The sequence below is a fragment of the Piliocolobus tephrosceles genome, chromosome 8, assembly GCF_002776525.5.
Source record: "Piliocolobus tephrosceles isolate RC106 chromosome 8, ASM277652v3, whole genome shotgun sequence".
NCBI classification, from domain to species: Eukaryota; Metazoa; Chordata; class Mammalia; order Primates; family Cercopithecidae; genus Piliocolobus; species Piliocolobus tephrosceles.
The window spans coordinates 71,601,828-71,618,110 of NC_045441.1; the positions used below are offsets into that span (position 1 = coordinate 71,601,828).

The window sequence follows — 16,283 nt, forward strand, 5'->3', positions numbered from 1 at the left end:
TAATACACTGTACTTTTAATCACAATTTTAGAGCATACTTTTAAAACTTATCTTAAAAGAAAATTAATGGTAGAATAGGTTCAGGCGGATTCTTCAGGAGGTGTTCCAGAAGAAGGAATTGTTATCATAGATGACAGCTCCATGTGTGTTATTGTCTGTGATGACCTTGTAGTGGGACAAGATGTGGAGCTGGATAACAGTGATATTGATGATCCTGACCCTGTGCAGACCTAGGCTAATGTGTGTATTTGTGTCCTAGTTTTTAATTAAAAAGTTTAGAGTAAAAAAAGAAGAAGAAAGCTTATAGAATAAGCATATTAAGATGGAAAATATTTTTGTACATCTGTGTAATGAGTTTGTGTTTTAAACTAAGTGTTGTTACAATAGAGTCAAAAAGTTTTAAAAAAGTTTATAAAGTAAAGAAGTTATAGTAAACTAAGATCAATTTATTATTGAAAAAAAGAAAAATATTTTTATATATTTGGTGTATCCTAATTGTACAGTGATAAATTCTATAGTAGTATACAGGCCTTCATGTTCAGTTACCATTCACTGACTCACCCCGAGCAACTCCAGTCCTTCTAACTCTATTCATGGTAAATGCCCTGTACAGGTGTACCATTTTATCTTTGTATTTTGAGTGTGTCCTTTCCATGTTTAGACACACAAGTACTGGCCATTGTGTTATAATTGCCTGTATAATTGAGCACAATGACATGCTGTACAGGTTTTTACCCTAGAAGCTATAGGCTGTACCATCTAGCCTAGGCTGTATCATCTAGGTTTGTGTAAGTACACTCTGTGACTTTCTCAGAATGACAAAATTGCTTAATGATGCATTTCTCAGAATGTATTCTCATTGTTAGCAATTTGTGTTTCTAAAATTAACGTGAGTCCTTCTAGGTTATTATTATGACAAATGTTGTCCATTGAATTCTAATAGATAATTTAAAACAGCATTTTAAGAAACTATCCATTATTTCTAGTCTTCTAAAAAATTATTCTTAGAAATTGATGAAAATTTTAGAAATATTTTTTATATTTTTAGATAACATCCTTATTGTTATCAATAAAAATATTTTCACATAATAAACTAATTTAAGATATTTAATCATTAAACAAGCTTCACACTTTAAAAATAACCCCAATGTATAATGAAATGTGATTTTAGTATAGTCTTACATTAATTTTTGGCAGTGTGTTATTTTTAATTTTTGTTTCTTTATTTTAAGTGAAATTGGCTATACTTTTCTTTTCTTTGGTTTTTTTTTTTTTTTTTTTTTTCACGTGAGCACAGGGGACTTTATTGATGGTAACCAACAAGGTGGGGCTCCCTAGGCCCCTCCCTCTTCAGGGGATCTGCATGGAAATTGTGAGGAAGGGAGATTCTCAGTGTGGTGGGGGACTGAGAGCAGTAGGGAACTCCCCAGCAGCTGAAGGCCTCTCTCTTCTTCTTGCACTCTCATTGGGGCTGGTGGTCTGGGGGTCTTACTTCTTGGAGGCCATGTGGGGTATGAGGTTCACTACCCTGTTGCTGTAGCCAAATTCATTGTCATATCTGGAAATGAGCTTGACAAAGTGGTCATTGAGGGCAATGCCAGCCCCAGAATCAAAGGTGGAAGAATGAGTGTCACTGTTAAAGTCAGGAGAGATGACTTGGTGCTCAGTGTAGCCCAGGACGCCCTTGAGGGAGCCCTCTGATGCCTGCTTCATCACCTACTTGATGTTACCATATTTGGCAGGTTTTTCCAGATGGCAAGTCAGGTCCATGACTGACATATTGGCAGTGGGGACGTGGAAGGCCATGACACTAAACTTCCCGTTCAGGTCAGGGATGGCCTTGCCTACACCTTTGGTAGAGCCAGTAGATGCAGGGATGATGTTCTGGTGAGCCCACAACCGTCATGCCACAGCTTCCCAGAGGGGCCATCTACAGTCTTCTGGATGGCAGTGATGGCAAGGACTGCAGACATGAGTCCTTCCATGATACCAAAGTTATCATGGATGACCTTGGCCAGAGGCGCTAAGCAGTTGGTGGTACAGGATGCATTGCTGATGACCTTGAGGCTGTTATCCTACTTCTTATGGTTCATGACCACAACGAACATGGGGGTATCAGCAGAGGGGGCAGAGATGATGACTCTTTTGGCTCTCCCCTTCAAGTGAGCCCCAGCCTTCTCCATGGTGGTGAAGAAACTAGTGGACTCCGCTATGTACTCAGTACAGCATCACCCCGTTTGATTTTGGTGGGATCTTGATCCTGGAAGATGATGAAGGCATTTCCATTGATGACAAACTTCCCATTCTTGATACTACCATGGGATTTGCCATGGGGAGAATCATACTGGAACATGTAGACCATGTGGTAGAGGTCAATGAGGGAGTTAATAATGGCGACAATATTCACTTTACCAGAGTTAAAAGCAGTTCTGGTGACCAGATGCCCAATACGGCCAAATCCATTGACTCAGGCCTTTACTTCCACCGTGGTGTCTCAGGGATGCCAATGGCGCTGCACAAGAAGATGCAGCTGTTTGTCGAACTGGAGGAGCAGAGAGCCTATTATTTTCATGTTGAACTATTTTATGTTAATTTTATTAACTTATGTTAGTATAAAATGTTAATTTTTAAAAATGCATATTTTTCTAGGCTTTGGAATGCTTAAGTATAATAAAAGTTTTTTGGTTCTTTGACTTTTGAAAGAAAACACACTGTTTTTGGAGGCAGTACTCTGATGCAATTTTCAAGGTCCTCTGCATTTATGAGGGTGTTCAAGTATTTTAATTTATAGGCCAGTTTTGTTCCTTTATATTTAACATAAAATCATCTATTTTTTCTAGGTTTTTAAATATTTTTCTAGGCTTGAAGTTGATTACCTCATATTTTAAATATCTTGTAAAAATTCTTGTTTATCTCCTCTTTTTCAATAGTTTTTCATTTAAAAACACTTTTCTTATTTCCAATATTATCTCTTTACAGTTTTCTTTTTGACTTGACTACACTTACTAGGTATATGTGGATAATATTAGTATCTTCTAAGTAAATCTTAAATTTCTTTATAAAAATAGTTAAGCTTCCATTTTTCTTATTTGATTGCTTTCTAATAGCTAGAGTTTTAATTCCTACTTTTTACTTTTTTGTTTTCTTTGGCACTATTTCTCTGATATCTTGAGTCACTCACTCCAGTAATTATTTTTTTTTTACATGCATAACTGTGAATATTCAAGATACACCACATTTTGTACTAAGTACAATATTGGCTGAACACCATAAAATAAAGTATAGTGTTTTTGTTGTAATTGTTTTCTAAATGGACTATAATTGAAATTTAATTTCCTTTTAAACCTAATATTTCAGGAAATGTTCTGTATTATCCATTTTTAAAAATTTTAAGATGTTAATTTTTAGTGTTATAGACTGGCGGTCATAGAATATGACCTCTATAATTTCTACTTTTAAAATTTGTTTAGAATTTCTTTGTGCTCTGCAAAGTAATACAATTTTGTAAATGTTCTGCAGACACTGTGAATTAAAGAATATCCTCAGCTTATAGATTATGAATTTGAGTATATGGCTATAAAATCAAGAATATAAATCATGTTATTCTGATTGTATAAATTAGTAGGCTTAAATATGTTTGTATTCATGGCATAGCTTTACATGACAGAAAATTTGGCAGTACACTTAAATAAATAAGAGACTAGAATCACTATGTAACAAATCAGCCTTAATAACTACAATTTCACCATTATATTTGAGCATATATCCCATATTTATACAAAAATTGATTTTAATTGATAAGATTTATTGAATGCATATTGTGTGTTGGCACAAACTGATGCTCTTTACCTTCATATAATCCATGTATAACACGCTTATTAGCTCTGTCTTAAATATGAAAAAAATGAGGCATAAAGCTTAAACATGGTGTTCTGTTAGTCTTAAAATAGTATAATGGTAATATTATTTGTAATTTTCTGCTAAAATGGAGAGTTACTTATATAAGAGATAACTTGGGAAAAATAAGTCACGTTATAAATTTTGCAGAGCTGAAAAGTGTTATTTCATTCATTTACTTTTGATACAACATTTATTGAGTGTTTATTATGAACCAGGCGTTGTATTAGGTCTTATAGAAATAAAATTAATTTAAAAGCATTCCCACTATCACTGACAATACAGAACACATAATAAAAGAGAAATTGTTGCTCTTATTTACTAAGTTTGTTGAGAAAGAAAATTGCAATCGAGAAGGTAGAAGTACAACAACATAATCAATTCCCTCCCCCTGCTCCACTCCTTTGTAAAAAGTTAAACAAACTAAGTTCAGCTCTCTATCTTTCTTTCTCTCTCTCATACATACACATTCTTCTTCTTGACTGCTTTTCAAGTAACTGTGTAATGGGTTATGTGAAAATTGAAACACATTTAATAAAAAATAGCGAATGTCAGTAGCTTCACACAGCTAAGGTCAATTAATGATATGCATCTCCTGGCTTGCCCTCTCCTAACACCTTGCTATCAGGTGGTACAAAGTAACAATGTTCTATAAAATGTTTATTAGTGGTTCCCACTCATTCATAAACCACTTTTTGTAACTTTGGTGAATTACCTGGTCTCTATTCAGAGACCTCAGAGAGCTGCACCCCAGTGTTGATGCTATGATTTTCTGAGGGCAGAATCAGCCAAAATGGACCAGGTAAGTCTTTCACAAAACGAGATGCATTGGACCAGGTAGCAATGTAGAGGACAAGATAATTTTATTAGATAATATAAGTACTTCTCTGATGCTCCTGGTCTTGTCGAAATTTTATACCTTGAGGTAAAGGTGGCGGTACCTGTACAGTCTCTATGGGTAATCAAAGCTTTTGAACATCTCTCACTTTGCTAAAGAAATTATTTTTATCATTTGTGTAAGAATAACAAAACAAAGAACAGGAAAATGAAACTCCTCTGGTATAGACAACAACAATGTTTGAAATGTTCAATATAACAATGCTTGGGCTGTGGATTTCAAAGGGTCTTCAAATAATGAGTACCCCTAGGATATGGATTAAAGTTGCCTTCTATACAAAATGCCATGCTTATAATGGCATGTGTTAAAGAAAATTATTGTATAAATGGGCTAATGGAAGGAAAATAGGCTAATTAATTTCAAGACACTCTCTGCTTTTAGTTGGCTTCAATAGTTGTCCAAACAGTGTGATAGAAAAATGGGAAAAAATTTTCAGTGGTTCAAGTGATTATATCATCTATTTCAGTAAGAGAAACAGAGGAAATAACAAGCTTCTCTTCCTTCTTGATTAACAACAATTTGTCAGATAGACTGATATTTTTAGTAAGCCAATTAGAAAAAAATGTTGAAACTCTAAGCCATTCATGTTGAAATTTATACAATAGAAATACAAAATTAGAGATGAAAGTGAATGGCAGAAAAACAGCAACAACTCATCTGTACAGTCAAGTAAATCCAACAGAAACATGTATCAACTCAACTTTCCTCTGGCTTTCATCTTCCAAAATGTCCATGAACACTCCACAGCCATTCTTCAAGCAGGGAAAGATGGTAGCAAGACATTCAAAGTGCAAAGGGAAAATGGTTTTACATTATCATGGCTAAATATTTTGTTATTGTTGTTCATTTTTTTTAGTTTTGAAATCTTAAAAATGCATATAATCATGTAATCACATTGACATGGGCCTTCCCGGGGCCTTGGGAGGGGATGATGTAACTGATGGGTCCAAAATCTAAGATTTATACTTTCATGGCAAATCTTTCTAGGTCTGAATTTGAAAAGTGTTCATAATGGTCTCTAGCTATTAGTTTTACTGTCTGTAGTCTGTGATAAAAAACTTTACTGCTGGTTGTTTAAATACTTTTATTGTACATAGAAAAATATCTGTATGATAAAGAATTATTTGCTTATAGGTATCCTTTTTATACACACACACACATACACACACATATGAATATATTCAAGAGTGAAATTTCTTAAATGCATAGAGTATGAAGTAAGCATTTTTTTCTTCTTAGTATCCACATTAGGCATTATGCTGTTTATATCCAAAGAGGATGAAATAGATATTGATGGAATAGCTTAATAGACAAAGTACCTAGAAAGAAATTTTCTAAAGAAATTTCTGTAACATCCATAACAAGTTGCATTTATATCTGGTTTTTAATAGATATTCTACTTTTATTGAAGTCATTGGTTAAATTTGCCCAATGTACATACTGTTCACTCACAGAAGTATTTTCAGAATTGTTTTTGTAATTTTCTGAATAATGCTAGCTCCCTTTTTAAAATGACTTGAAAGCGCTCTTATTTGAGTTATTCCCCCTTTCCTCCTTGTATATGCTAAGTATAGTTAAAAGCAATGGTTTCTATACTTTAAATAATTGTTTTACAATATTTTAAACATTTTCACTTATGAAGTTGAATTAAACATACAAGACAATTTCTTACAGCTTAGGTTGGGATGCTGATGCTTCTCAGGAGTGAAGAATTTTAGTTTGGGTTTCTCATTCCCTATTTTGTTTGCACTCAGCAGTGTAGTGGGTGAGATCTATTTAGAACAATTTTGGGAGTGTAACAGATTCGATTTCTGATGCCAATACCTTACCTTTTCATGCTTCCATACTTTTCCCTACAGTTCATCATAGCTTGCCTCATGACTTTTTGTCTGAGCATGTGTATTAGTTTCCTGGGGCTGCAGTAACAAAATGCCATAAGCTGGGTGACTTAAATGATAGATATTTATGTTCTTACAATTCTGGTGTCTGGAATTCTGAAATCAAAGTGATGGCAAGATTGGTTCCTTCTGAGAGCTGTGAAGGAGAAACAGTTCCATCCTTCTCTCCTACCTTAACCAATTGAACCACAGCTATCTTGGAGATATGTGAGCAGAAACAAATGTTGCTTTCAGGTACTTAGTTTGAACATGGTTTGTGATTTGGCAATTTTTAGTAATACTTAACTGATATAGTTAGTATTTAAATTGTTTCCCTACTAAGTTTATTAGCTGTCATGACATCAAAAAAAATTATGCATCTTATTTCAGTATGATGAATGCTACTTTTCTATTGTACTATGTATTTAAAGACATTTTAATAAATAAAATTTGTAAAAATTAAAAGCAATAACAAAAAATATGGAGGAATACCTTTTTCAATTTTACTTATCTAAAACCTTTTTAAAGAGAAAGGAGATATGCTTATGATTTACAGAGTTCACAAATATTTTTATTTTGCTATAATCCTCTCACTTGCACTCGAATTATAAATCTGTTCATCCTAAACAAAAGAGTAAATACCTAGATAGTAGATATTTTGTTAGCTAATGTTCCCAACTCATTTCTACTTGGCAGAATCTAGAATTCTGAAGAGTAGAGGAATGTAGAATATTTAAGAAGTTAAAACATGCTGTGGGAGGCTAGTTTGTCTTTCAGGGATACAGATCTTTGAAGAGATATGTGTCAAGCTAGCATTCAGATGGAATGGTTTTTCATCCGTAGACCAACCTTGTCCTCTTGAGTCATCCTAGCTAGAATATTTGTGGATGTTTTTTACATGAATCTGTGGAAGAGAAAACATGAGTATTAACTATAAGTTAGGATAAGGTATTAAACACAACTGCAATGGGTACTCACTCTGCTGAAAGGAAACAACCATAAAGTGATGCATTTTTATCCAAGGATTTGCTCCTCTCCATAGAGATGACTAGAGATAATATCAGTTCCAAATTCATGAAATCACAGATTAAGTTCAACATGAACTTAATCATTAAGTTCAAATGAGTATAAATGCAAATTATATTTATATTATTACCTATGAAAATTTTTATCTATTATTATCAGTTTCTGGTTTGAATACTAAAAACATAGATAAACCAAAACCCATATTGTTTTTCATGTGTGCATTTCAGTAGGGTTTCACATGAGCAAGTTCAACTAGCCCTTATAAATCTGCTTTATGAATCTTGCTTTATGAATCTGGCTGCTCAAATTTGGGTGCATATGTATTTAGCACCCTAAGATGTTAAGTCTTCTTGTTGAATTGAACCCTTTACCATTATGTTATACCCATCTTTGTTCTTTTTCATTGTTGTTGGTTTAATGTCTGTTTTATCTGAAATAAGATTAGAACCCCCTGCTCGTTTTTCTTTTTTGTTTGCTTGACAGATATTTCTTCCTCCCTTTACTTTGAGCCTAAGGATGTCACTGTATGTGAGATAGGTCTCTTGAAGACAACATACTATTGAGTGTTTTATCTTCATCAAACTGGGTACTCTGTGTCTTTTAAGTGGGGCCTTCAGCCCATTTACATTCAAGGTAAGTATTGATAAGTGAGGATTTCTTCCTATCATCATGTTGTTAGCTGATTGTATTGTAGACTTGATTGTATATAGTTGTTTTATAGTGTCAGTGTGCTATGTATTTAGGTGTGTTTTTGTGTTGACAGGTAATGGTCTTTTGTTTCCATGTTTACTACTCCCTTAAAGACCTCTTTTAAGGTAAGTCTGGTGTTAATGAATTCCCTTAGCCTTTGCTTCTTTGGAAATAATTTTATTTCTCCATTACTAATAAGCTTAGTTTGGCTGGATGTGAAATTCTTTGTTGAAATTTCTCTTTTATGAGGGTGGTGAATATTGGCCCCCAATCTCTTCCAACTTGCAAGGTTTCTGCTGAGAAGTCTGCTGTTAGTCTGATAGTCTTCTCTGTGTATATGACCTCCCCCTTCTCTCTAGCTGCCTTTAAGACTTTTTCTTTTGTGTTGACTTTGAAGAACCCGTTGAATATGTGTCTTGAGGATGGTCAATCTCATGACTATGTGTCTTGAGGTATAGTATCTTGCAGGGGTTCTCTGAATTTCCTGAATTGGTATGTTGACTTCTCTAGCAAGGTCAACCTCTAAAAGGTTGGGAAAATCTTCATGGACAATATCTTTCAATATGATGTTTTCCAAATTGTTTGCTGTCTCTCCATCTCATTCAGGAATGCCATTTAGTTTTGTTTAGTCTGTTTATATAATTTCATATTTCTTGCAGGTTTTGTTCATTTCTTAAAAATCTTTTTTTTCCGCCTGTGTTGATTTGAAGGAGCAGTCTTCAAGCTCTGAGTTCTATTCTTCAACTTGATTGATTCTATTATTAATATTTCTAATTGCATTCTGAAATACATGTAGTGAATTTTTCATTTTCAGAAGTTCAGTTTGGTTCTTTCTTAAAATGATTATATTATCTTTTAACTCTTGAACCACTTTACTTTTTTCCTTGAATTTGACTGCAACCTTCTGCATGTCAAGCTTCCTTGCAGTCTAGATTCTGATTTCTATGTCTGTCACTTCAGCCATTTCAGTTTGGTTAAGGACCTTTTCTGGAGAGCTTCAGGTTCATTTAGAAGAAGTGGGGCACTCTGGCTTTTAGAGTTGCCAGAGTTCTTGCATTGGTTCTTTCTCATCTGTGTGGGCTGATGTTTCTTTCTTTCTTTCTTTTTTAATACTTTAAGTTCTAAGGTACATGTGCACAATGTGCAGGTTTGCTACATATGTATACTTGTGCCATGTTAGTGTGCTGCAACTGTCAACTTGTCAGCACCCATAAACTTGTCATTTATATCAGGTATAACTCCCAATGCAATCCCTCCCCCATTCTCCCTCCCCATAATAGGGAGGGAGTGTGTGATGTTCCCCTTCCAGAATCCAAGTGATCTCATTGTTCAATTCTCACCTATAAGTGAGAACATGTGGTGTTTGGTTTTCTGTTCTTGCGATAGCTTGCTGAGAATGATGGTTTCCAGCTGCATCCATTTCCCTACAGAGGACATGAACTCATCCTTTTTTATGGCTGCATAGTATTCCATGGTGTATATGTGCCACATTTTCTTAATCCAGTCTGTCACAGATGGACATTTGGGTTGATTCCAAGTCTTTTCTATTGTGAATAGTGCCACAATAAACATACATGTGCATGTGTCTTTATAGCAGCATGACTTACAATCCTTTGGTTATATACCCAGTAATGGGATGGCTGAGTCATATGGTATTTCTAGTTCTAGATCCTTGAGGAATCGCCATACTGTTTTCCACAATGGTTGAACCAATTTACAATCCCACCAACAGTGTAAAAGTGTTCCTATTTCTCCACATCCTCTCCAGCACCTGTTGTTTCCTGACTTTTTAATGATTGCCATTCTAACTGGTGTGGGATGGTATCTCATTGTGGTTTTGATTTGCATTTCTCTGATGGCCAGTGATAATGAGCATTTTTTCATGTGCCTGTTGGCTGTATGCATTTCTTCTTTTGAGAAATGTCTATTTCTAAGCAAAAGTTTACAAAACATTAAGAGAACATTTTTCTTTTTCCTTGGACCCTCATTGGCTTATAGAAATATCCAGCTTTTAGAAGCGATCATTCTCAGTAAACTAACAGAGGAACAGAAGACCAAACCCCGCATGTTTTCACTTATAAGTGGGAGTTGAAGAATGAGAACACACGGACACAGGGAAGGGAACGTCACACACTGGAACCTGTCAGAGGGTCGGGGCCAGCGGGAGGGAGAGCATTAGGACAAATACCTAATGCATATAGGGATTAAAACCTAGATGATGGGTTGATGCGTGCAGCAAACGACCATGGCATATGTATACATATGCAACAAACCTGCACATTCTGCACATGTATCCCAGAACTTAATAAAATAAAATAAAAATGGAAAAGGGAAGAAAAATTCAGCTATTAAGGACCAATGGAGTCATGCTTTCTTTCAAATGCATCATACACTGTTTTCTTTCATTGAATAAAAAGTTATATACACAAACACAAAAAAGGAGTAAAAACAACCACCTCATAATGGTTATATCAATTTACATTCCTGCCATCAGTGCACGTGGGTTTATTGTGAATATAGTTAATAATATTTGTGTTGTTTACTTGAAATTGGTTAAGGGAGTAGATGTTTAGTGTAACCACACACACACTCACACACACACCCCACAGTTGTAACTATGTGTATGTACTTATAGATTTGCTCATTAATTTGCTTTGGTAATTATTCACGATATGTATGTATACTAAAACATTACATAGTACATCTTGAATATATACAATTTTTATATATCAGTTATACCTCAATAAAGCTAGAAAAAATTAAATAAAATGAAATACATGTCAAAATAAATAAATAACTAAAAACGTATCCCATCTTCAAAATTAAAAATGAATTCCAAATGAAAAAACAAAACAAAGTAACACAGAAAACAGCCACCCACCTTGCAGTGGGTGTCCTGATGGAGTGCTTTTTTTTTCCTTTAATAAATCCCTACTTCAATTAGGTTCATCTCAAACATTAGAGATGTTTCAGTAACACAGACCTTCACAAGAGAATAGTAAGAGGTTTCTTACTTTTCTGAAAATGTGGTCACTCTTTCTTTTTAAAATTTAATGTATGATAAAACACCATCAACTACTGGTCATTATCTGTTTATGTGAGCCAGCTTCTTTTGTCAATGTGCTTGCTTTTCATTTTCTGGAGTTATTCTCATGATTTTCTCCTATTTTAACCTTGGAGGTGAAGAGACAACCTCCAAGGAACAACAACAGGAACTATTCTTTTTATAACTATTTTTATTTCTTTGTTTCCATTTGCTTCTCATTAGTGTGAGGAGCTTTGAAAGGCATAGGAAATCTCTATGTATATCCTAAATGTCAGTAGAGAGATCTTACATCTTATCTTAATGAGTCAGGGGACATTTAAACACTTCACTCTTATCCAACTTAGCCCCAGACTACACGGGAAAAGGGCAGTCACAAAATCGTCAAAACCTAAGGCTGTGAAACCTATATTTTCATGAATATATTTAAGAAATAAGTAGAATTAAGGAAAAAAGATGGTGAGTAACAGCCATGACACAGACAATTTATTTATGAGAAATGCCCATACTGAATATGCTTTATTTAAAAGATTAATCATATGTATAAATATATCAGAACAGAAAAGAAATGCTTAATTTTCTCCATTTGTCAGATACACTGTTTTTTTTTTTTTTGTTACATTAGAGCAAATTAAAAGTACAAGTGCTTAATGAAGGCATTTTACAAAACAAAGTTAGATGCACATGGCAGTAAGTTAAGTTTCAATCTCATAGAAGCTGATTTTTTAAAACAAATCCTTTGGGCTACATTTTAATATATAGGCTCTCAGCCTGGCAAGATCACTTCAAAATTTGATACAAATCAGCACATTCAGAAAATTAGGAAGTAAATAACTTGGTTTTAAATAGTTCAAGACATTATTTCATATCTTAAGCAAAAAATAAAAATAAAACAGCTGAGCTTAAAATTTGGCAGGCACTCAGTCCTTAATCTAGAATATTTACTATATTTAAAACATAAATTAAATTTCTTGCATCTGGATACATTATAAGGAACTGGATGGAATCCTAATGTAACTTCTCTGGGAACAAATGAATTTCCCAACCAACTAAATCAGCCAAATGATTTTTTTTATAGATTTATCTTTGTTAATAAGGCAAAACAAGCACTTTCCAAGTGTAGAGTATGATTTGTTGCTACACAATTTTTTCCTACAACTTCTTACTCTTGCCCACACAGCACAAGTGTAAGCATTGAAGGACCTACAGGAAAAGCTTTCTCTTTATCTTATAAATGACCGACTGGTATATGCACAGAGATAAATCTCAGCATCTGCCCTAGAACTTAGGACACCAACATATCTCTCTGACAGAAACTTTTAACTTATTTACAAAGATAGATGAGAAAGTGAAGCAGGTATAGCAGAATAGAAAGTTCAAGGCCCTTGTTATACTAACTCATTGAAACAAAGCAATATCTTCTCTATATCTCTTTACTTTTGGAAGGGAATTTGCTGTTTTTTAAATTGACTTTTTTGATGCATGTAATTATCCAATCAACACCCTTAGAGAGCCAAGAAATATAAAAATATCAATAATACCATTTTCATGCTGTATTAGTCAATTTTTATGCTGTCGATAAAGACACACCCAAGTCTGGATAATCTGTTAGGAAAAGAGGTTTAATGGACTCACAGTTCCATGTGTCTCGGGGGGCCTTACAATCATGGCAAAAGGTGAAAGGGATGTCTTCCGCGGTGGCAGAGAAGAAAGAATGAGAGTCACGGGAAAGAGGAAACCCCTTACTAAATCATCAGATCTCATGAGACTTATTCACTACAATGAGAACAGTATGGGAAATATCTCTCCTATGATTCAATTATTTCCCACTGGGCCCCTCCCACAACATGTAGGAATTATGGGAGCTCCAATTCAAGATAATATTTGGGTGGGAACACAGCCAAATCATATCACATCCATTAGATGCATAAATAAAAATAAAATATTGTAAAAATAAAGATTCCGATAAATGGCTACCTTTAAGCAGAGATTGTGGAAATGTACACAGTAGTCTTACTGTATGGTAATTTAATAAATAAAACATGCTAGAATTTTATGTAGTATTTGCATATATGATTCCATATATACTGTATCTTAGTAAATTAATTGTGAACATGTGCAACCATAGAACTGCTGTGATATCCATTGGGGGAGATGTGGTGTGTGTGTGTGTGTGTATGTGTGTATAATGTGTGGAAAATTATATATATGTATATATAGTATGTATTTGCATATAATGGGTAATTATATTTATCTATATATAAAATGGAGAAATTATAAACAACCTAAAAGCACAAACACATGGAATTGATTCAAAAAATCACAAAACATAAATAACGAACTTTAAAACATAAAAGACAGCAGCTTCCCAAACTTCTTAGCCGCTGTATTCCCCCACCCTATGAAATTGCCTGTAGTGCTCAATTCTCTACCTAAGGATGCCACCCGTTTTTCCCTACCACAAAGGACATCCCATGCAGCACTTCCATGGAACCCAGGGGCATGCTGAAACTCTATTGGTGAATCGCTGTTATACAGCACTATTTAATAAGTCTATATCTACTCAAAATATGTGAGTTTAACAAATGAAACACAAGTTACAAACAACAAAAACATGTACAGACAGTTCCCAATTTATGAAAGCTTGACTTGCTCTTTTTTGACTTTATGATGATTATGCAAAAGTGATATGTGTGTCTCAATACACATGAAAGTATTCAATGAATTACAAAATATATAGAATATTTTATTATTAAATAAGATTTGTGTTATACGATTTTGCTCAAATATAGGCTAATGTAAATGTTCTGGGCACATTTAAGGTAGGCTAAGCTAAGCTATGATGTTGGTAGGTCAGGTGTATTAAATACATCTTTGGTTTTGGATATTTTATACTTACAATGGGTTTATCAAGATATAACCTCATCATAAGTTGAGAACCATCTGTGTATATGTATATCTTTAGAAAAAAGACTGAATACTTATGCTAAAACAATTAATAGGAATTATTTCTTAGAAGTGACTCTTCTTTTGCGACCTTTGCAAGTTTTTGCATTCAATTTTTTCTCAACTGTCACCTTCTTGGTAGGCCTTCCTAGATTATCCTATTTGTTTTATTTATTTATTTATTTATTTATTTATTATTGTTTCTTTTTCAACTTTTAGTTTATAATGAGGGTAACTATGCAAGTTCATTACAAAGGTACATTACGTGATACTGAGTTTTGGGGTATGACTAACTCTGTCATCCAAGAAATGAGCATAGTAACCAATAGGTAGCTTTGCAGCCCTTGGTCCGTCCCCTCCCACTTGCCCCCTCTAGTGGTCTCCGGTGTCGATTGTGCCCATCTTTATGTCCATGTGTACCCAGTGTTTAGCTCCCACTTATAAGCGATAACATGCCATATATGGTTTTCAGTTTCTGCTAATTTCACTTAAGATAATGGCCTCCAGCTGTATATAAGTTACTGCAAATGACATGATTTCACTCTCTTTTATGGCAGTATAGTATTCCATGGTGTATATGTACCATCTTTTCTTTGTCTAACCCACCATTGATGGGCACCTGGGTTGACTCCATGTTTAACATACAGGTGCATGTATCCTTTTGGTAGAATTATTTATTTGGGGTATATAATCAGTAATGGGATTGCTGAGTTGAAGGGTAGTACAATCCTTAGTTCTTTGCAATATCTCCAAACTGCTCTCCACAGTAGCAGTATTAATTTCATTCCCACCAACAGTGTATAAGTGTACCCTTTTCTCTGCAGCCTTACCAATATCTTGTGACTTTTTAATAGTAGCCATTCTGAGTAGTGTGAGATGATACCTTATTATAGTTTTGATTTGCATTTCTCTGATGATTAGTGATGATGGAGCATAGAGCATGTTTTCATGTTTGTTGGCTACTTGTATGTCTTCTTTTGAGAAGTGTCTGTTCATATCTTTTGATCAGTTTTAATGGGATGATATGATTTTCTTTGTTGAATTAAGTTCTTTGTAGATTCTGGATACTAGACTTTTGTTAAATGTATAGTTTGCAATTTTTTTTTTCCATTCTGTAGATTATCTGTTCACTGTTTATAGTTTCTTTTGCTGTACAGAAGCTCTTTAATCTAATTAGGTCCTACTTACCAATTTTTGGGCTTTTTTGTGCAGTTCAGGTAAGCCTATTTAAAATTGCACCCGCAGCCAATATTTCTGACCTATTTAATCTGCTCTATTTTCTTATTTTCCCCATAACACCTAGTATATTTTATCTTACCATATGATTTACTTACTGATTTTTTTTAATATGTGTTGTTTTTCTCCACCATAGTAGAATGTAAACCCCATAAAGGCAGCAAAATATTTTGATCACTGGTGTATTTTGTGTGCCCAGCAGTGCCTGATACATAGTAAGACATTAAATAATTAGTTAACAAAAGTTAATTCGTTCTTTATGAGTATTCTTTAATATATTAATTTTATTTAAAATAACTTTTTTCTTTGAATTATCCTTGTTTGGAACTTGTAGAAAGTCCCTGGTTCTAGGAAATTCAAGGAAACTTGGTTACTTTTGAAGCCATGACTTAATGGATAACGTCTAAACATTATTGTAGCATCACAGAATTGCTGCAGAGTTATTTATTTAGTTTATATAAAATAAATATGCAACTTACAACACTTTAACTATAATTTGGCTTTAGGATGAAAATCATTATGAATCTTTTCCTAATTGTTCAGGAATAATGTAATAGAATAGTGTAACTGTATGAGGAATAAAATGCTAGGCCATTAATCTCAAGATCGTTATTAGGTAATAAGAATTCTTCAGTGATGACGAGAAAGAAAACATGTTAAAAGTCAGACA

General features: G+C 34.0%; 1 pseudogene; it reads right to left on the reverse strand.

Moving 5' to 3' along the window:
* Window positions 1–1,488: 1,488 nt before the first annotated feature.
* Window positions 1,489–2,476, reverse strand: LOC111551048 (annotated as a pseudogene).
* Window positions 2,477–16,283: the final 13,807 nt, after the last annotated feature.